The sequence below is a fragment of the Triturus cristatus genome, chromosome 5_1 (assembly GCF_964204655.1).
Source record: "Triturus cristatus chromosome 5_1, aTriCri1.1, whole genome shotgun sequence".
Lineage (NCBI taxonomy): Eukaryota > Metazoa > Chordata > Amphibia > Caudata > Salamandridae > Triturus > Triturus cristatus.
Genome location: NC_140587.1, coordinates 169,122,037 through 169,145,633, shown reverse-complemented (window position 1 = coordinate 169,145,633; position 23,597 = coordinate 169,122,037). Strand labels below are relative to the sequence as shown.

General features: G+C 46.5%; 1 long non-coding RNA gene across 1 annotated transcript in view; it reads left to right on the top strand.

The window, feature by feature from the left end:
• Positions 1-23,597, top strand: part of LOC146830560 (uncharacterized) — a 109,987-nt gene that overhangs the window by 74,085 nt on the left and 12,305 nt on the right. The window contains exon 3 of the long non-coding RNA XR_014961444.1: positions 3,295-3,355. This is a non-coding gene — a long non-coding RNA (uncharacterized LOC146830560). The remainder of the gene's footprint in view (positions 1-3,294; positions 3,356-23,597) is intronic.

Below are 23,597 nucleotides of genomic sequence, written 5' to 3'. Positions count from 1 at the left end.
GTATTGCGCCTGTCCCGGGTGCATTAATCTCCAGCAGTCTATCAGTCCGAGAGTATCTATAAACCCACTCAGCCAAGTCTGTGCCCTAGAGAGATCCCTGGGAGGGTGACGATCCGCTCTACCGGATACGACAGAATTAAAATTGCCGCCCAGCACCAGAACCCCCCCCCCCCCCGGGAGTCCCAAGACCATTCGCCCCAAATCAGCAAATGTTAGTCTGCAATCCTGGTGGGACATAAACAGAAACTAGTGAGACAGTTCTGCCCTCCCATCTTCCTACAAGTGCAGCATACCGCCCTCTGTCATCATGGATCACATCATCCACCTCCAACGGGAGAGAGGCTCTAACCAAGATGCCCACCCCCCTCGAGCCAGAAGTGAAACCGGAGTGGACTGCGAGACGATATCCCCGCCTATTCATAGCATGGCAAGAATTCCCAATTAGATGCGTTTCCTGCAGAAAGACAATGTCTGGCAAAAGTCGTTTCAAAAACTGCAGCACTACCCCATGTTTAATCCTGTCCCCCAATCCATTCACATTCCATGAGAGTACTCTCAATCCCCTACCCCCATCCCAACCTCGTGCACAACCCCCTCCCCCCCAGAGAACACGAACCCGACCACCAGTCGTATAGCGTTACGTTGCCTTGTGAAACATTCAAACATTCCCCAGCCCCCCTCCCCACCAACATTCCCGTTACAACTCCCCCTCCCTGCACCCCTGCGTGAGCCCATGTAGCCCCCCCAACTTGCAGTGTGCCTGTCGCCCTAGCATTAACTAATCTACAAAAAGAAACCCCAGAGGAGGAAAGAGCCTCACTAAGCACCCCACAACTCCCAGGCATTTAAGAATAAGGCACTGAATAGAAACATCGAATCAAAGTATGGAAGTGTCATCGCAATGTTCAGTCACCGGGAACCAAGAGTCTATTCCTGCCCCGCCAAGTCCTCTCTGTTCTCCTCAGTCTGTCCCACTCGACTTTGTCGCTGGGACAGAGTATCAAGCCAATCTCCAACCACCTCCGGCCGATCGAAGAAATGTGACCGATCCTCAAACTCAACACGCAACCTGGCCCGAAAGAGCATCGCATATTTCAGCTCCTTGTCTCTCAGTCGCCGTTTAACACCCATGAACCCCTGTCTCTGCTTTTGGACCGACTGTGTGAAGTCCGGATAGAAGCTTATATTAGTGTTCTCAAACTTCGTCGGCCCACTCACCCTCGAGGCCTGCAGGATAGCGTCCCTGTCCCTAAAATTGAAAATTCTGGCAATGATAGGCCGTGGGGGAGCGCCCGTTTTCGGCTTACCCCCCGGAACTCTATGGGCCCGCTCGACCGCGAAAAATTTACTCAATCCTTTGGGTGCAAGATGGTTGATCACGAGGTCTTCCACGAAGAGGTCAGCCGCAGGAACCTCCGACTTCTCCGGCACCCCTATTATGCGCACATTATTCCGCCGGGCCCTTCTTTCAGAATCCTCCAGCCTACGGACAAATAAATCATTGGATGACCGCAGATTACGAACTTCGGTTTGCAGGTCGGACACGACCGTTGTCAGGCTGGACGTTTTCAGACCCAGGGATTTGACCTTTTCATTCGTTTTCGAAAGGTCCGCTCTGAGTAGATTAACGTCGATCAAAATCGTGTCCAATTTATGGGCCAAGGTGTCGAATCGCTGATCAACCGCAGCTTTCATCTCGTCGATGGCACCCATGACGTCCTGCAATGTTAATTCTGTGGACGATCCCGGGCCATCCTTGGATCTCTCCGGAGACTTACGCAATCCACTAGGGGATCTTTTTGACTGAGCATAGCGATCCATGTTATTAGCTTGGGTATAACCTCCCCGCCTAGTCGTCTTGGATTTTTGTTTATCTCCGTCCAATCTAGCCGCCATTGTCTGATGGCCACCAAGGTTGTCGTCCACCAACACAATTAGTAATCCCCGGACATCCGATCTAATGAGCCTCGGCGATCACGAAATATAGTCCAGACTAGTGTCCAAGAGCCAGGCAGGATTCCCAATCTTCCCACTATCGATGAGGCGCTAACAATCCAGGGTCCCTCAGCCAGGTTCAGCGAGGAGACCCGAAACCGAAAGTGAAAGTGTGGGGTATGCACCAGCCCGGGTTCTACACGCTGTTGCTGTTCACTTTCTGCCCGGGCACCATGCCAACTCGAGTCCGGGGCAAGGCCGGGAGTAGGCCGCCAACTTGTAGTCGATGCTATCCCGGTTCCTGAAGTCCGATTCGAGTTTGGACAGCGGGTATCACCTCCGCTTATGTTCGCCTGTAGAAGCCCGTCGATAGAATCCGGATATATTCAGGATAGACGTGGGAGGTTGCGGAGGCCCTCGGGAGCCCTGTGCCTACGTGGCCATCTTGGTTGCGCGCTAGGCTCCTCCCACTTTACAGTCTTGAGAGGAAGAGAGGCTCTTCTTCTCCCTGGTTGCACTGGGTAGTTTGTTCTCTTCACAAACTCAGCATCACTTGCATATGCAAACTTCTCAAGTTTATTTCACTCACATAGGTCATAAACAGTTGTTGATTTCCTTTTGCTTGTCATTCACTTTGTGAAAGAAGTTCCTTTTCTCAGGTCTCAGAAACTCGGTCTTGAGTTTTCTGTAACACTAAATATGTCTTTCCACTATGACCAAAATCGAATAACACTTTACTTTTCATCTTGGAAATCGTACTTCAAATCCAAAGCTCAAAAAATGGCAGTTGTGTAAATTCTTGTTTCCTTTTCAAACACACTTGATAAATCCTTGGTATCAGGCACAATAATAACTCTTGGCAACAGAGATGCCCCTACTAGAGTCCAGATTCTCAGCTGCACAAGACCAGAACAGTGTTGATTCTGGTACGCCCAGTGTCTATACTCCAGGACACCTTCAAGTGAGGGCTGTCTCTAAACTCTTTCCTATAGTATGGCTAACAAATTCTGAGAAATGTGTCCTTGAATGTTGTTCTCTTAATAATAGGGTCAAAACCAAGCTGGCTGCTGTAGGTTTTCTGGGTGATGAAGTCTCAGATTACATTCTCTAATGATCGTATTTGCAATGTGTGTGGGTTTAGTTGTATGCAACAATAGGGTTTAGGCTTGCTTGTTGTTTAGTCTATTTATTCATGCCTTTGAACAGTTATGAATTGTAGCCCAAAAAAATAAGCACAACAAAAACGGAATAATGTTACTGTCTTTTGTTTAGTGTCTCTTTACCTTCTTTGACTGTAAAGGGGGGTGGGCCAGGTGTTGACTTCATGGTTATGATCCTTCTTTTTGTTCCCCTTCTTAGGTCTTCCTAGATAGACCGGATGCTCGTCGCCCCACCCTCAGAGGAAAGAAACAGTGCTCAAGTAAGTGGGTTTCGCTTGTATTTTTTTTTATTCTCCTATTTCTATCCTTTTTAATTTCTATATGTTAGCTAGTTTTCCTCCAGGGTTTCCTAAGTATTGCATTGTCTGTAGGGACACCAGGTAAATTTTCCTCAACTAATTGCAAACTTGATGGAAATGGTTGGCCTACTAAAGGTCCCTGTCTTTAGAGGATGGCTTTGTTCGCTGTATAAAAGCACTTTGGGTCCTGCGCTAGTTTAAGGGGTTTGGTGCCGGCGATGTATGTCGGCTAGCTCCATTATTTCTGGGTTGTCTACTCGGTTTAAAACAAATTTCCCACAGTGGTTTAAGGTTTATGCTATCACTCTTGCAGTCCTTGCTTTCTCTTCCAGCAAACGTCTTGCATAGTGTGAGAAGTTGGCCTGATATATGATGTCACTAATTCTAGTGTACACCTTGTATCAGTCCAAACAACCCTTATGGTGATTGGTTGTAAAGTCAACCTTATAGACCAGCTATCCTAGTGGTAGCATGGACAAGAGCAGTCTTAGGCTAAACTCTGAATGGCATGTGAAGCCAGCTGTTATACCATATGTAACCCCTTGAATACCAAATGAAAGGACACCACAACAGATATATATAAAAATAGAATGTATTTATTCTAGTCAAACCCTCAGCACTCTTTATGAGATTCGAGGTAAGTACAACACAGTCTTAATTATGCATACATTAAGTCACACAGGTAAGTAATACAGTTAGGCCCTAGGGGCCACGCAAACCATATACTAAGTAAGTGGTATAAGAACCACTGTCACGAACACAGGATAGGCCTAGGCCTAGGGAATCGCTGGGGCTACACTACACTACCAACAGTTAGGAAGTGGGAGGCCCACGGGATTCAGGTGCAGAGTGGAAACACTCACGCGTAATGCGTAAAAGTCGATAGAATCACTAGCAGTTAGAAATAAGCAGTTTTAGGACACTTCTGGTATAGCTAGAAAGTCGAGACTCGGAAACTAGACCCTAGGATAGTCAATACCCTTGTGAGCACCGAAGTACCCAAGTTACCTAGCCCGCGGGTGCATAGGTGTGAACTTGCGTCGGGTTTCGTCGTGGACTTCTATGGATGCCTGAAGGAAAGTTGCTGACAGGCGGTCAGTGAAGAGTGTCCGGTGGATCCCAAGGCTGGGATCAAGAAGAGAGGATACCTGCAAGCAGAAGGGACAGAGTCTGGGTCACTAGCCAGTGACCACGTGGAACCAGGAAGGAACCAGGCGATGTCGTGAAGATTGCAGGTGAAGAGGTGAAGCTTGTCGCAGCAGCCACGGGTACCAGGAGACGTCGAGCAGGACCAGGAGGCGAGCTCTCCCACGAAGGCTCTTGCTGGCGGCGGCGTCGAAGTCGAACTAGGACTTACCAAGCCTTGGCAAGCGGAACCCACGAAGAATGGAGGACTTGCTTCTGGTGCAGACCAGGAAGGTCTGGGGTGCTTCTCTTTTGCAGAGAAGCGGGAGCCAGGCTGGAGGAGCCAAACCAGCAGTGAAGATTCAAAGGTGTGTCGTCGCAAAGGCCGCTAGCCAACGGGCAAGCAACCGGACAGACGCGGCAAGCAGGAAAATGCAGAAAGGCCCCACGCAGGACTCATGGAGTGTGGGGGGCTGAACTTCGGTGCAGATGGTGCTTGGGGTTGGGGCTTCTCAATCCCCGGTGCACAACTTCGAGGGTACCTCAGAAGCTGCGCTGGAAGATACTCGCCACTTTTCCCAGGTAGCCGGTCCCACGTCTCTCGTCGCCTCCACGGATCTCAGCTCGGCTGTGGATGTGGATCAGGGTCGGAGAAGTCTGGAAGTCAAGGCTCTGGTCGGGCTCTGCAGTCGGTCCCTCGTAGAACTTCAGCAAAGCAAAGGGTAGTCTCTTGATGGTGCCTGTTTTGCACAGGGTAGCCACTCCTTGGCTACAAGGGAGATTCTTCCGTCTTCTTCTTTCGTTGAATGTCGAAGGTCCAGAGTTTCTGTTCAAGATGCAGGTTCAGGATAATCTAATCTCCTGGGGCCCAGCTACCACTCTTATCCAAATCTGGGGGGCTGGGTTACCTGCTAGGTCACGCCTTATGGGTGGGACCTGGGAGGGGGGTGGTTACACCCCCTTCCCTTTGTCCAGTTTCGCGCCAGGTCTGGGTGCTGGAGTGCCCCAGCACCGGTTTGAACTGGACTGTGCATGGAGCACCTTGTGTGCCCCAGGCAGTGTCTCGTTTCATTCATCCCTCCCTGCCCCAATACACTAAGGCCTGTCTGGGGTAGTGCTCGCACCTCCCAAGGCAGGAAACCTATTGTCCAAGCCTACCGTGCCGGGATCACTCCCAGCAGCAGGAGTTCAGACTTGTGTCGTGGCAGCAGCATCCATTTTGTGATGCTGGGGCTCTGGTTAACTTTAATCGGGTAAGTAGGTTTCAACATGTCTTCTCCCTCTAGAAGGGAGGGATAATATCCTCATCCCCAGAAATGGGATGGGGGCATTATTCCAAAGTGTTGGACACCTTACACGACATGTTTTGATAAAGCCAAACCATAGTTGCCATAACCGTTTAAGATTATAAGGTACTTTAAGAGTATATGGTAGGCTATATCATAGAACAGCTATAAGGACATGGTTCCAAAAGCTGCAGACAGGCAAAGCTCATGCTAGAGCACCATCTCACATGTTACCAAGCACTCTGCCTCCAGGATTGTTAAGGCCTGCCATAGGAGTGGCTGATAGGTACACATGTGTCTATATATAAGGTAGGTATAGGAATACTACACCTAAGCAAGGGGTGATTACACGACCTTGCCTTAGCTGAGTGATCAGCCAGTTGTGTCATAATGGAAGGCCAGGCCAGGGGTGGCATAATACATGCTGCAGCCCCTGGTAGGCCTAGGATGCACCTATGCCCTGGGTACCTATGGTACACTGTACAGGGGCCAATAAGGTGACCCTATCCAAATGGGTTATGCACCTAAAGTACATAGTATTAATTTAGAGAGAGAACAGCAGGGCTGTGGGTCTGATTAGCAGGCCCACAGCCACATCTAAGTCGAAATCCAGTAAAGCAAAAGCAAAAAGTGGGGGTGAACATAGAAAGCAGACCCTACTCTCCTACACATAGTATCCCACTTCTTTATTATCTGTTTACTTCCCCTTGGACTTTGGTTTAAGGGTGAAGTTATTGAACCACTCTCACTTGGCAAGCCTCCTTCAGTCTTGTTTCCGTTTTCAGCTTTCAGGTCGGTGCAAGCTTCATTTCACAACAAATACCATTGTTAAAGGACCTCAGGATCTTGAAAACACATAGCAGTCTTGTCTACACTTGGGAACATTGCAAACATTCCCTTTGCAAGTGCATTCTGAGTTTTGGAGTCCCTGACACTAAGACATAGTTTGGTTGTATTGGCGCACACAGGATATTACTTTAGCTAAGAGAAGGCTCAGACAGGCTTTCTTGTGGTCAGGCAAGGATGCAGTGGAAGAATTATTGATACAGTCCTGCAGCTTTGTAGCATTTCAGATAAATCATTTCAAACACAAGGCACCATTACAGCCTATAAAGAACCCTAATTCAGCCTGCCATACATTGGGAATGGATTTTATAGGGACTTTTTACAGGCTTAGACAGGAGTATTGATATAGCATAGCCATCATCTATTTTAAGTGATTTGAGTTGCATTTTGTAGAAGAGCCTACCACCAAAAATGCTATAAACTTTAAGGATATGTTAACAAGCTATTTCCCTGCAGTTCTGGTTACATATAATGGAGTACAATTTACTTCTTACAGTATCTGAATTTTTGTCAGTGCCAATGCAATAAAGCACAAGAGGACGAATTCTCTGTACCATCAACAGGCCAGTGGTCAAGTAGAGAGGGGTAACTGAATATTTAATGATTACATACAACAGTCATTAGCTAATAGGAACAACATTCATGATGCCCTGTGGATGATAATTTGGATACACAGGCCTACAGCACTCTCGATGATGCATGAGATGCCATTTTTCTTTTTTGCGGATGGCTACCTTCCATTGCCTGGCTTGGATGAGCATGTGGAATGAGGGAAAACAAAGTTGCTGAAAGGTAATCACTGCAGAAGAATGTTTTGATCAAATATCAAGCAAAGACCAGAACAAGAAGCATCATGAGTTATGCCAAGGGTGTGTAAATCCCAATATCAAAGTAGGTAACAAGATCGGAATTATAACCTCACACCACAAGCAAAAGGGTTATGCAAAGTTTATTGGTTCTTTTTGGGTAGTAAGATTAGGTAAACATTCAGTAAGTACTCATGATGGCAGATGGTGGAACTGCAATAGAGAGTGTAAAGTACTTAACTATAGGCTGGAAGATGGGAAATAGGATGTTGGTGATGACACTTTGTTTACCCACGTGAAAGATAAAAGGGTTTTGAATGTCCCAGAACAAAGCGAGTCTTTGGAATGGAATGGAAATGGAATGGGTTTTTGTAAAGTGCATGGCTACTCGGAAGCATCCCAGAAATTATGGGAAAAGCCAGGTCTTCAAATGCTTCCGGAAGATTGAGTGGATAGGTTCCCTACGGATGTGAAGTGAGAGAGCGTTCCAGAGCTTGGCGGCATTGTATGAAAAAAGCCTACCCCCAATTCTAGCTCTCTTGATTCTGGGCACTTCTGCCAGATTAAGCGTGTCAGAGCGAAGACTTCTGGAGGCTTAATATGGACGGATCAAATCTTTGATGATGAGAGGTTCGTTCCCTTCCAGAGACTTGTGGGACACACACAGGTCTTTGAAGTGTATTCTCTCCTGCACTGAAAGCTAGTGCAGGGAGTGCAATGAGGGCTTCGCAGAGCAGCGATGGCTGGTGCCAGTAAGCAACCGTTCAGCCGCGTTCTGAACGATCTGTGGCCTAGCGACCACTGCATTGGGGGCTCCCAGATAAAGGGCATTGCCGAAGTCTATCCAAGATAGGATCAGAGACTGTATCAATAAATTTATTGCTGGAAAAGGGAGTAAGGGTAGTTCTTTACGGAGCATTTTAAGCAGGCCGTAGCGTGAAGTGACCGTCTTCCTAGCTTGGGATTTGAAGGAGAGGTCTTGGTCTAGCTAAATGCCTAAGCTTTTTATTTCAGGCTTTGTGACCGGGGCCAAACCCATGCAGACAGGCCAGAGGGCCTTGAGATTAACACTTAAGTGTTTGCCGAGCATCATCAGCTCGGTTTTGTCGCCATTGAGTTTAAGATGGGAAAGACTCATCCACTTAGCCACTTCCTCCAAACAGGAGTGGAGGTCAGTGGGTGACTGACCAGCTTAATTCAGTGCTACGACTAGCTGCGTGTAGTCGGCATAAGACACTATATGGATTCCGAAAGGGTTCTTTCTGGCACTAATGTTGGTTTTGGACTTCTAACCAATTTCGACTCAAATAACGCACAATCTGAGATGCGTTCTGAGAGTGCTAATCCCCCTGTTACCACTTGTGGAGGAAGAGCTGTTGTCCTCCCCAGAAAGTTTCATGACTGTGTACTTGAATAATACATTGTTGTTTATTATATGTCTGTTCTATACTTCCAAGAGTATTTTCTTTTATTTTCCCCCATTACTTTGTAGTTGGACCTTTTGCTTTCTTCTTTGTTTGTTAAGAGGGAGGCTGGCTTAGTATATTATGCACACTTATGTAAGTGTAGGAAAGAACCACAGGAGTATAACCCATAAACCAAGCTGAGATCTGGGTAGGTACAGTATAAATACAACAATATCTCAGCCGGATTCATTAAGACTGATTATATTTGTATGTACAGGACATTACAATAAAGGAACAAAGGGCGAGAGACTTCAGGATATTTGTTAGATGTGCTCTTGGGCATCATATATTTTTAGAAGACCAGAAAAATACACAACAGTTGTAACAGCACTCTTAGGTATGAATGCAAAGGCAACCCAAAAGAAAAGTGCACATCGTGCTCGTGACAAGAAGTGACGGCGCAAGTGACAACGTGAAAAGACACACTACAGCGCAAGGAAACTGTAATGTAAAATATATACAAGATAAAAAGGTTCACACAGTAATTATTTCAGATAAATAGATTGTCATTTTCAATATTTTGGAGAACCAAAGTTCGAGGTGCGCCTGAGGCGTTTTGGCTGGTGGGCGAGGGTCGACGGCGTTTCGATCCTGTTAAGTTAGGATCATCATCAGGACCGGGTGGCATATTTGATGAGTGCTGTATGGAAAAAGGAAAGTATCAGAGCGGCTGGGGAAAGAGAGACAGGGAGAGGAGCGGTAGAAATGAAAGCTAGAGGGAGGAGAGGTATGCCTACCTGATGCACGTGAGGAAATAGTGCTAGTGTAAGAAGGGGCTCGCTGTAGTAATCGAATCAACTAGGCAGGGTGTCAGTAACGATCGTCCGGCCAATTTCTGAGGAGAGAGACGAGGTGCCGTGAGAGAGGGAGCGGGGATTGGGGGGGAGAGAGAGGGGGCTGGGGAAGGGGAGGGGTGGAGGGCGGGAAGAAAGGAAGGGCAAAACCTAATCAGGAAAAAGCAAGAGAGAACTCACCGGCCAGAAGCGGAAAACGGGGGGAAAAGGAAGGAGCAAGTTGCAGGGACAAGGCCCTGATCAGCTGTTCCAAGGTTCGGGAGGATACCTATTCGAAAGGGGGTAGCGGACAAGGTCATTAGTTAACCTCTGTATAGGAGCGGGGGATACCAATGAATCTGCAGTTTTGGGCGGTAGGGGCTTACCTTGAAGCGAAGTGATAATTTCGATCTCCGAATAAATCCAAAAGTTATGAATCACCGGGCCGCCACGAGCGTGTGCGAGATACAGCCGGTGTCTAACAGGAGAACGTAGGACTGGCCATAAAGAAAGGAATGTGTGCGCCGAGGGTGATGACCTGGGGGTGCTGATTGGTTCGCAGGGGAGGGAGCGGGGCGTAACTAGGGACACTGGTTTAATGTGTCCGCAAAGAACGGAAACAGAAGAGGTGCTCGAGAGCTTGAGTGAAGGAACGGCAGATATCCCGGACACGGATAGATTCGAGGTGGTAGACAATTTGCTAATTATGGGATGAGGGCGAGGTTTAGGCAATTCATGAGATAAAATAACTAGGAGGAAAAAACGATTGAAAAGCTGTTAACACGGCATGGTACATGATTATAAAGTGAGACAATTGACATTCATACACAGAATTAGCAGTATTATAAAACCATGTGAAAAAAACAGGAATTCAATATGTAAGGTATCATATCAATACACATAGTGTTGAAGCTCGCGGCTACGCGCACATCGGGTGTACTTTGGGGACTGAGAGTAGATCGGCTCGTGGTTGATGTAAATGACATTATTTGATGAAGAGGAGCACTCCGGTTTGGTTTTCTAAATTTCAATGACTCTTTAATCTATCTAAAAATGAACGGCGTGCTGCAATGGTTGACCTGCTGTCTACACAGGTCGTGAATCTAATCAAAATTGAATCAAGTATTTCAACTTGACCTTTGCGCACTGTATCCAATAGCTTTTGCTATAAAGTTATTTTGAATCAAAATCTCACATTTCAACAAAAATCAACTCAATTTTTACAAACTTTCATGGAATAAGACTTTACACCAAACAATAGCCTTGCGTGGTTGTCCCTTCACTCATGTGTTTTTTTTTAATACAACATATGCAAAACACAAAGTCTCTTTGAATTTTTCTCTTGAAGCGAACAATACATAATGTCCATCATATCCGTTTTTTAAAGTTGCAATTCAACTTTACTCGCCCAATGCATTTTGGGCCCCTTTGGCCCTTCTTCAGGGGATGGACATCTGCAAATCATACAAACAGTACACTTTTAATCATCCATTTAATGTAGTGCACAAGGAAACCTACTATCAGCTTAACATAACTCATTTTGAACTTAAAAACGCATCACTGAATTTATACCAACACGTACATTTTTGTTTTTAACCATCATGATTGTTTTTTTTTTTTTAAAGTTGAAAAAAACCAGTTAACGATAATAGAAAAGAACCCAAGACACCACTTGTGTGATTCAAACTAATATCGAAATATGCCTGCTCAAAACCATGCTGACACTCAGCGCTTTAAAAGTGCCCAAATAATGCCAAAAGTAAAATTAATGCAAAAAAAACCATCCATAAGCACCAAAACACTTCTCACCGAGTTTCGTTCTAGCCTCTGATTGACTAATACAGCCTTGTTGCCTCGATTGAACCAGCTGAAAAATAAATGTGTCTTAACCTTCTCTTCGATAAACCTATATCGTTAAGTTGCTCACTGCTTTATGTCCAAGATTTACCTTAATATGAATCCATCAAAGCTTTAACTCGTCTTACGCCTTTCACCCAAACTGTTCGCTGCAAAAGACATGCCAGGAGAACACTTCATTCCGGCCATTTTTACCCCTTCGCTGCTAGGCCTTTTCCCCTCCTGTACTAAGCCTTTTTTGGGCTATTTGGGGTAGTGCGCGCTTAGGCCCCTGTAACTTTTTGACCACATTAGGTATCCACGCCAAATTTGCGTCCTTTTCTTCCAACATCATGGGGATTCTAAAGGTACCCAGGGTTTGTGGATTCTCCTAGAGGGTTCCCAGAAATTAGTCAAAATACAGCAACATTGTTTTTTTTGTGAAAAATGGGAAAAACGGGCTGCAAATGAAAGCTTCTGGGTTTTTCTCTGCAAATGGTATCAAAAAAGGGTTTGTGGGGCTGAAATCACCATTTCTCCAGCTTTTAGGGAATGACAGAATTTTGTCTGAAAACCAACATTGTTTACACAGTTTTGGCATTTTTCTGGGACATACCCTCTTTTTGCTATTTTTTGTGCTTTCAACCTCCTTCCAGTTAATGGTAGAAATGGGTACAAAAACAATAATGGACCCTGGAAAGCTATACATTTTTGAAAAGTAGACAAAATTCTGAATTCAGCAAGGGGTCATTTGTGTAGATCCATCAAGGTTTCTTTATAGAAACTAACAGTTAAATATAGGAAAAATTAAAAATTAGTTGAAAAAAGCAGCCTTTTGAGTCAACGTTTTCACCTGTAACTTCTTCTAATTATCACATCTCTTAGAAAGCAATGTACCGTTACATCCACTGGACCTTCCTGGTTGTGGGGATATATAGGACTTGTAGGTTCACCAAGAGCCCAACGAACCCAGAGTAGTAAAAAACTGAGCAGCATTTTGTAATGGGTTTTTTTTTGTTCCGGGTCTATAGCAATTATTGTGGGAAAATGTATACATGGAAAAATCGGTATGAAAGACACCTATGTATTTCTGAAATGGGAACAAACTACAGAGTTTAGAAACAGTGCATATTTGCACATTTTCGAAATTGGGAATACTCATACTTGCATGACAATTATTGGTCATTTTTCAAAATGACTTTTTTTTTACACAATGTCTTTCATTTGGAAGGGAGAAATGCATCCAAAATCAATAGGTAAGAACAGTTGCTTTACAAATCTGAACTACCCTAAGTCTCCCGATAAAAATGGTACCTCACTTGTGTGGGTAGGCATAGTGCCCACGACAGGAAGTGGCTCAAAACCTAAGCTGAACACACCACATTTTCACACTGAAAATTTACACTAGCTGTAGTTTTTAAACCCTAGCCCTGCCGGCACCTAGGGAAACCTAGCAAACCTATACATTTTTGAAAACTAGACACCCAGGGAAATCCAGGATGGGGTGACTTGACTGCCTCCCACCATGGTCTGTTACCCAGAATCCCTTGCAAACGTAAAAAAATGACAAAAAAAAACAAATTTTCCCCACATTTCTGGGATGGAAAGTTCTGGAATCTGCGTGGATCCACAAATTTCCACCCACCACGCGTTCCCCAAAGTCCTACGAGAAAAATGGTACCTCACTTGTGCGGGTCGGCCTAGTGCCCGCGACAGGAAACGGCGCAAAACACAACGTGGTCACACCTCAATTTTGCAGTGAAAAATGACCCTTTTTTGGCAAAGTGACTAGCTGTTGTTTTTGAACCCTAGCCCTGCCGGCACTTAGGGAAACCTAGCAAACCTATACATTTTTGAAAACTAGACACCCAGGGGAATCCAGGATGGGGTGACTTGACTACCTCCCTCCATGGTCTGTTACCCAGAATCCCTTGCAAACGTAAAAAAATGACAAAAACACATTTTCACCACATTTCTGGGATGGAAAGTTCTGGAATCGGCGTGGATCCACAAATTTCCACCCACCCCGCGTTCCCCAAGTCCTACGAGAAAAATGGTACCTCACTTGTGCGGGTCGGCCTAGTGCCCGCGACAGGAAACGGCGCAAAACGCAACGTGGTCACACCTCAATTTTGCAGTGAAAAATGACCCTTTTTTGGCTAAGTGACTAGCTGTAGTTTTTGAACTCTAGCCCTGCCGGCACCTAGGGAAATCTACCAAACCCAGACATTTATGAAAACTAGACACCCGGCGGCTTCCAGGGAGGTATGGCTTACGTGGATACCCCAACGTTTCCTTACCCAGAATCCCCTGCAAACCTCAATTTTTGCTGAAAAAATCACTTTTTTCACACATTTTGGGGTGGGAAAGTAGTGGCATCACCGGGCTCACACAAATTTACCACCACCCAGCGTTCCCCCAGGTCTCCCGGTAAAAATGGTGCCTCACTTGTGTGGGAGGCCCAAGTACCCGCAGCAGGCAAGGGCTCAAAACGTAGTGAGGCGACATCAAAATGGCCTATCGCAAAACCACCTGGTTTTGCAAGGGGGGTCACTTTGGTTTTTGGCCCGGTGCTCTGCGGCCATCTAGGGAAACCTACCAAACCCACGCATTTCTGAAAACTAGACACCCGGCGGCTTCCAGGGAGGTATGGCTTGCGTGGATCCCCCAACGTTTCCTTACCCAGAATCCCCTGCAAACCTCAATTTTTGCTGAAAAAATCACTTTTTTCACACATTTTGGGGTGGGAAAGTTGTGGCATCACCGGGCTCACACAAATTTACCACCACCCAGCGTTCCCCCAGGTCTCCCGGTAAAAATGGTGCCTTACTTGTGTGGGAGATCCAAGTACCCGCGGCAGGCAAGGGCCCAAAACGTAGTGATGGGACATTTGGGATAGGCAATGTTGATGTCGCCTCACTTCAGTTGGTGGGTTATTCTTGCATGGAAAGTGTACCTTGGCAGAGAAACTAAAGACAAAGATTCCTGCACAACCATCTATTCCTCAAACACACACACATACTGGTTGGATTTGGCACGAGGGTGAGTCATGGTTCAGTGTATTAAATTTTATTAACAAGAGATTTCACAAAAATGAAATGCACTGTCAATAATTAAATTCACAAAAAACCAAACCAATGACTCACAGCTCGTGAGCTGTAAAGCCACGTCAAGGCACCAACCACTTTACAGGGCATTCACACACCTTTCATACGTGATACAAGCAAGACCATTCGCACCACCAGGCACAAAAGCAACACATTACAAAATTCACCAAAAAAGGGACAAGGTACACCCTGCTTCAGAAAGACAAATATTACTGCACAGCCATCCAATCCGCAAGCACACACACATACTGGTTGGATTTGGCACGAGGGTGAGTGATGGTTCAGTAGATACAATTGTATTAGCAAGTGATTTCACAGAAATGAAATGCACTGGTAATAATTGAAAGGGCGAGAAACTGAACCATTGACTCACAGCTCGTGAGCTGTAAAGCCACGACAAGGCACCAACCTCTTTACAGGCCATTCATACACCTTTCATACGTGTGAGACATACAAAACCATTCACACCGCCAGCCGCGGGCCCTTCACATAACAAAACTCACACCAGCACACAGCGCCATTCAAGGGCCCATCACTTTCACACGCCCACAATCCAGACACAGCAACTACACAGGCTGATGGATTGCGTGGAGTGGCACTCAGCTAGTGTGTGTAGTGACCAGCAGAAAGCCAAGCGCCAGTCCACGAACACCACCAGCCAAGCACCAGTCCGCACACACCACCAGTCCACGCACACCGCCAGCCAAGTAGAAGTCCACGCACACCGCCAGCCAAGCACCATTCCACGCACACCGCCAGGCACGCTCCAGTACACGCACACCACCAGCCAAGCTCCAGTCCACGGACACCACCAGCCAAGCACCAGTCCACACACACCACCAGTCCACGCACACCGCCAGCCAAGTACTAGTCCACGCACACCGCCTGCCAAGCACCATTCCACGCACACTGCCAGCCAAGCTCCAGTCCACGCACACCATCAGCCACGCACCAGTCAACGCACACCGCCAGTCCATGCACACCGCCAGCCAAGCACCATTCCACGCACACCACCAACCAAGTGCCAGTCCACACACACCAACAGCCAAGCGCAAGCCTACACACACCGCCATCACATTTAGGATTTTTTTTAGAAAAAAATAAAAACACAAACAAATTGCAAATAGATACAAATCTTCTTTAACAGAAAATCAGCAACTAAATACATTGCACTAACACCAACCTTGAAACGGAATCAAATTATCCAAAGAATACAGACCAGGCAGTTCACTTTACCACTCAAGAATCCTCCCAAAAATTATTTTGTGTGTGGTACGCTCTAAAACAAGCAGAGAGACACAGTGCAGGATGAGAAGGACAGTCGGGGCAGTACATACGACTCTCCTTCCGCAAACCTTTTCGCCAACAGACTCTACATCTCCTACTGGGAAAATCTTTTGCGGGTGTGGGAGGAATGTGATCTGGAAAGTGGCGTTCTTTCAATCTAGCAACATCCTCCACCAGTCCAACTCTAGGAACACTTGCCTGTTCCACTACAACAAGGCTGCCTATTACAGACTCCTGAAACTTAGCAAAAGTCATCTTTGACTCAGGGCAAGAATCCTGGAACACAACAAAAGCATTAAACATTGCCAAGTGGAAAAGATGGATAGCCAACTTCTTGTACCAAATGTATGCCTTACGAAGAGCAGTGTAAGGTTCCAACCTCTGATCTACTCTGTCAACACCACCCATGTGCCTATTATAGTCTAAAATGCACACAGGTTTGCGCGCTTCAGCGACCTGACCCCAAACAGTCACAGGTGCAGTGCTTTCATCATGGATGGTAGTCAGCATGTAGACATCTCTCCTTTCTGTAAACTTCACAGCAAGAAGCTCCTGGCAACGCAACGCACTGCACTGTCCCCGCACAAGCTTTTGACAAACAAGTTCTTTCGGGAAACCTTTACGGTTAGAGCGGATTGTGCCACAAGCAAGAGTGTCCACTTTGGCCAATTCCCTGAACAACCGCACACCAGTGTAGTAGTTATCTACATATAAATGGTGGCCTTTGTTAAAAAATCCTCTTCCAAGTTCCCAAACAATTTTCTCAGTCACTCCAAAAGTGGACGGACAACCAGGGAGGTTAAACCTAGATTCCTTATCGGTGTACACCCTGAAATTAGAGACATATCCAGTCCTACTGTCACACAGCATATACAGCTTTATTCCATAGCGTGCCCTCTTACTAGGAATGTATTGCCTAAAAACCAAGCGGCCCTTGAACAACACCAAAGACTCATCTACTGCAATTTCTTTCCCAGGGGCATAAATCTCAGAAAATCGATCAACAAAGTGATCAAGGACAGGCCTAATCTTAAAAAGACGGTCACAGTCAGGGTGATCTCGTGGCAACGCTAAACCATTATCAACAAAATGCATCATCCGCAGCAGAAGCAAATACCTGTCACGAGTCATGACTGCCGGAAAAATAGACGTTGCCATCAAGGGACTGCTAGACCAATATGAAGACATTGATGGCTTCCTTAGCAAGCCCATCAAAAAAGTTAAACCCAAGAACTTCTTCATCTCTTCAACATTTGTGGGAGTCCACCGGGCAGCTCTAGAGTATGGCTTAAGACTGGCACTGTTGTCCCTCAAAAACTGTTCGGCATACAAATTAGTCTGCTCAACAATCTCTGCAAAAAACACATCGTCCATAAACAACTGAAAAAAATTGACCGGCAAAAAATTTTCAGTATTCACTCTAGAACTTGGAACACCAGTAAACTCTGGCAATGCCGGCTGCACCATGCCAGGGGCAACCCAGAGGTCATCACTTTCAAAGGGAAGCCTTGCAGCCCCAGCCTGCAGCCCAGATGCCTCTTGCCGCACTACACCAACGGGAAGCCTTGCAGCCCCAGGCTGCAGCACAGATGCCTCTTGCCGCACTATCGGCACATCAGTCTCCGCCTCTAACACAGGCACTTCATCCGCACTAAGAGTATCTTCATCATCCGATGACTCCATATGGAGAGACAACTCACTGCCAGAATCGTCCCCTGCCTCCTCTCCCTCAGATGCAGAGTCAGTCTCTGAACCAATATCAGAGGAAGACTCAAACAGCAAACCAACAACCTGCTGAGCAGTCATCCTGCGGCTAGCCATTATACTTACTAAGATTGAAGACTGCACAAACACGTCAACAACAACCAACAATGTGCAAACCAAGTAAGTAACGAAATGTGTACCTTTATCACAATGATCAATGTACTCAAAAACTATAGAATTCAATTACAAGAGACAGCTACACTCACCAGAACCTACTTTGCAGTGACACAGCAAATACCAACGATATCCAACTAGAAAGAAGAAGAAAAAAACAAATTAATCACAAGACAAGAAAATACACATCGAGCACAAATGCAAACAGTTTTTGCCAAGGGGTCGCTTCCTAAATAAAAAAGAAGACATCCCTGGTGTCTAGTGGCCTTTTCTGCCCCCTCCCCTGGGAGCAGAAACGGACAGAACGACGACTGATCTGCCCCCAGGGGGGGCAGAAAAGTCTTCTAAATAATTAGGCCGCAAAGGAAGCGACCCTTGCCCAAGGGGTCGCTTCCTACATAAAGAAAAAGAAATCCCTGGTGTCTAATGGGCTTTTCTGCCCCCCCTGGGAGCAGAAACGGGCAGAAAGACGACCGATCTGCCCCCAGGGGGGGCAGAAAAGTCTTCAAATTATTATGCCCGCCTAGGAAGCGACCCTTGCCCAAGGGGTTGCTTCCTAAAAGACTTCCCTGGTGACTAGTGGGCTTTTCTGCCCCCCCCCCCCGGGGGCAGACACGGCCAGGAAGAGGACCGATCTGCCCCCAGGGGGGGCAGAAAAGTCTTCGAATAATGTGGCACCCCTAGGAAGCGACCCTTGCCCAAGGGGTCGCTTCCTACATAACTAAAAAGACATCCCTGGTGTCTAGTGGGCTTTTCTGCCCCCCTGGGGGCAGAAACGGGCAGAAAGAAGACCGATCTGCCCCCAGGGGGGGCAGAAAAGTCTTCGAATTATTTTGCCCCCGAAGGAAGCGACCCTTGCCCAAGGGGTCGCTTCCAACATAACATAAAGGACATCCCTGGTGTCTAGTGGGCTTTTCTGCCCCCCCTGGGGGCAGAAACGGTCAGAAAGACGACCGATCTGCACCCAGGGGGGGCAGAAAAGTCTTCAAAATAATTTGGCCGCCTAGCAAGCGACCCTTGCCCAAGGGGTCGCTTCCCCAATAAAGAAAAAAACATCCCTGGTGTCTAGAGGGGCATCCCTGCTCCACGATCGCGACGCTGTGCGCGATCGTGGAGCAGGAATGCCCTGTATTGAGACATCAGGGGAGAGGAAATACTCTTTCCTCTCCCCCGATGCCTCAATACTACAAATTTCACCGCCGCGGCCCCCACCGGACAAGAAAACCTACCTCTACCCCCTTGGACGCGCTGGAAGAAATGGATTCCAGCGCGTCCAACGCTTCCTGATGACGCCGGCGCGCGCTGTGCGCGCTGACGTCATGGGGAAGCGTGGGGGGGCTCGGGGGTGGCAGTGGAAACTCTTCCGCTGCCATCCCCCTCTGTGGGGGCACGATCGATGCCCCAGGGGGGGAGCGCGAGGCGCTTCCCCTGGGGGCTGTGCTCATGACGGAGCGGTTCCGTCATGAGCACAGCTCAACCGATGCTCATGACGGAACCGTTCCGTCATGAGCATCGAAAGGGTTAAATTCAAAATGAGTTATGTTAAGCTGATAGTATGTTTCCTTGTGCACTACATGAAATGGATGATTAAAAGTGTACTGTTCGTATGATTTGCAGATGTCCAGCCCCTGAAGAAGGGCCAAGGGGGCCTGAAATGCATTGGGCGAGTAAAGTTGAATTGCAACTTTAAAAAACGGATATGATGGACATTATGTATTGTTCGCTTCAAGAGAAAAATTCAAAGAGACTTTGTGTTTTGCATATGTTGTATTAAAAAAAACACATGAGTGAAGGGACTATCACGCAAGGCTATTGTTTGGTGTAAAGTCTTATTCCATGAAAGTTTGTAAAAATTGAGTTGATTTTTGTTGAAATGTGAGATTTTGATTCAAAATAACTTTATAGCAAAAGCTATTGGATACAGTGCGCAAAGGTCAAGTTGAAATACTTGATTCAATTTTGATGTAAATGACAGACATATCATAATCGAGCAAGGGTACCTCAGATCAGTACGAAAAAGGTATCAGGTTGGGAGTAGAATGGTGCTGTTCCACTCATCAATAGTGTTCAAACCCTGGTTAACAGAGTTGCAGCGTGTTATATTTGCACTCACTTTTATTCAGTAGAAATTGTAGATTGCCACCTCGAAGTGGAAGACGAGGTTGGTCAATTACTTGCCATTTTATGTCAAGTTCGTTGTGATTCATCTCAAGATAATGAGCTACCAGGGGGGCTGTAACGATTTTGCAGTGTATTTTGCTTGGGAAACATCGTTTACATCGCGGTGATTACACCGCAATGCATTTAGAACGCTGCCATTACAACGCAAGCGTTACATCGACTTCCACTAGAGGGCGCTATAACCTAAGGAATAGTAAGATTTACTATTCAAACACCTTCCCTACTGTACGTAGACTGGTGTTGGAATAGTACATCTTACTACTCCTAAGTCCAGCGCCCTCCAGCGCAAATCGTTGTAACGACTTGTGTTGTAAAAACTGCGATGTTACATACCGCGATCATTTTGATCGCGTTGTAGCATCACATATTCATTTTGCTTTTATGTTGAATAATTCTTTGTTTAACCATCTGTGTTGTCTGACCAATGTAGATAAGGTTACATGGGCATTCAATGGCGTAAATCGCATTCTGGGAGCGACAGTTGGTGAATGTATTTAGGGTATATGATTTATTGTTGTATCTGAATTCCTTGGTGTTGGAGGTAAGTTCACAGACGCTGCATGTCTGGCTTTTATGATGGCCGAGTACTTGTGGTAAACCCCAGGCGGCAGTGATGGTAATGGATTTGATGGGGTTGGTAGGCCAAGGGATGGCATGAAATAAATGGTTGGATATATTGTTCCCTCGTTGAAAAGAAAAAAGTGGTGGCTCTTGGAAGGATTTGTTAGTTCTCAGTAGTGTCCAGTTGTATGAGATGATTTTCTTCACTTGATTGCTGCAAGGGCTAAATTTGGATACAAATGGAATTCAAGAGTTTGTTTTTTTGGGTTGGGGTGTGAGTAAGAACTCGCGGTGGCAGTACCAAGCTCTTTTGCGTGCACGTGAGATCAATCTTCGTGGATATCCTCTGGCGATCAATTTTTTTAGTAGGACCTCGGACTCCCTGAAGTAGTCCTTGCGCCACTTACAGTTTCTACGAATGCGCAAGAATTGTCCGTATGGCAAACCATCTTTGAGTCCACGAGGATGGTAGCTCGAGTAGTGTAGTAGAGTGTTACGTTCCGTGGGTTTACGATAGAGCATTGTTCCAATTTTTCCTTCTTCGGCTTGGATGGTCAGATCTAGGAACGGTAGGTCGTTGATTCTGTATTCAGAAGTGAATTTAAGATGAGGTTGAGAGTTGTTGAGCCAATAGACAAATGATGTAAGAGTCTCAGCGCAACCTTTCCATAATAGAAGGACGTCGTCAATGTAGCGTCGCCACAAGGAAATATGTGATCTAAACGGGTTATTTGGAGTGAGTATGAGACATTTTTCCAGTTTATGGACGAAGAGCATAGCAAAATTGGGGGCGAAGCAAGCGCCCATAGAAACACCCTTGATTTGTAGGTAGAATTCATCTTGGTAAAGAAAATCGTTATTTTCCAGAGCAATGTGCAGAAGGTCCATGATTAAGTCTGTGGGGATTATTGTAGGTCTTGGTCTGCTCTCAAGTAATTCACTGATGGCTAAGAGACCCTCATCATGAGGAATGTTCGTATATAGAGATTCTATATCAAGACCCGCCATTAGTTCTGTTTTGATATCGTATGGTCTGTCTTCGATGGTCTTGATCAGATCCATGCTGTCTCGTATGAAGGTATCTGTAAGAGGGATGAATTATTTAATCACTGCGTCTATATATTTACCCAAAGGATCTAGGACAGACTCAACCCGATACGATTGGTCTCCTGGGTGGGTTAGTGATATCCTTATGGACCTTAGGTAAGACGTAAATCACTGGTTTGTGGGGATGTGGGTTGTTGAGGAAGGTGAATTCCTTTGTGGAAATTATATTTCTGGTCTGTGCTTGCCTTGTGATGCGTTGCATTTTGTTTTTCAGGTCTGGGAGGGGATCCTGGGTGAGTTTGCGGTAATGTGCAGTATTCGAAAGTTGTCTTTTGATCTCAAGATCGTATTTGTCATTGTCCATTACTACGATATCCCCACCTTTATCTGCTGGTTTAATGGTTAAGTCAGATCTTGCTTTAAGATTGAGTAGAGCCTGTTTTTCAATGAAGGGTAGGTTGTAAGGAAAGTTTTCAAATTGTTTTTGCACCTCTGCGACCTCGCTCAGGACTATGCGCTCAAAGGAAAGTATTTCCGGGGGCATGGTATACGACGGTGGGTTGAAGGTGGAAGGAGGATGTGACGGGACGCTTCTGTCGGCTCAGGGGACACAAGATGGCGCAGACTGGTGGGCACCGGTATCAGGGGTCCCTAACGTTCTCCCCTCTCCACAGAACGAGTGGGCAGCGGACGAAGAAGAACTGCCTCTGTTGGTCGGAGCCGGGCCCTTTAACTGGGAAGTACCAGGAACGCAAGCCCCGCCCAGTGAGGACGTCACTCAGCCGGGAGGTTCAAATGGAGGCAGAACCAGGAAGTGGACGGACGGCAATCCCTGGAGGAAGGACGGAGACGAAGGAGACGGAGACGAAGGAGACGGCGCGACTGAGACGAAGGATCGTGAGCAGGCAGAAACCGGAGGTCGGAGATTCGAGAGACCCAGCGGCTACGGACTCCGCGAAGCGCCCGGCCACGTTCCCAGGGGAGGAGCGTGGCTTGGACAGGTACGGGACCGGGTAGCGGGTTGGATGGGAAGGCGGGAGAACCCGCGTTAACCGGTCGCCTCCTCAAGTCCCTTTTACCTTTTTAGTTTGTTTGAATCCCTCACAGTTTCTGTCACTCCGTACTCGGTTGTACACACGTAGGGTGCTACCTCACTCCCGGTCCCTGGTGTTAGGAATACGCGTTTACTTACTACAAGTCTAATATAGTCCCTTATCTCTCTCTTCCCTGGGGCACAACGGAGAGCCAAGTTCGTGACCGCAGAAAGGACGAAGAAGGAGGGGAGCAGTACATCCCTGAGTTCGTTGGAACCCTAAGTCACCACGGATCCCGCTACCTTCGCGAGAGAAAGGCTAACTAGCCGGACTAAAAGAAGACTTGTAACAATAAAACCCCGTATACCCAGAACTCGTGTAGTGTCCCTCATTGACGCCCCATCACAGAGGATGAAAACGTGGTATGTTAGAATAGGTAGAATCTGGTTTGTCCGCAAAGAATTGGCGGAGTCTGATTCGTCGAAACTTATGTAAGTGTAGCACATTGCACTAATCCAGACAACCCTTATGGTTATTTTTAGTGGTCTTAGACAACCTTAGAAAACTCTCTAAGTGGTAGCTGTGGAGAGCAGCCTAGAGGCTTAGTCCATAAGTAGCGTAAAGCAGCTTGTTTTCCCAGTACTTAATTTTATGGTGTAGGTTAGGTGAAAAAGAACCATACAGTGTAGTTATAAAAATATGTATTTATTATAAACACTCATTCACGCATTGTAATATCTCCTACCCGGAGATACGACCACGATACACACGATACATAAGTAGCACAAATACACAGTGGTCTCCAGGGGGAGACCAAATCATACACTAAAATAGAGGAATGCGAACCACAACCTAAATTGAGACTGGACCCAGAAGATGTAGAAGAGTATGGGACCCAAGGAGCCACCCAAGGTAAGTACCCAGGAACCCCGCGTAGTCCGTGCGCAGAGTGGGAACACGACCGCTTACT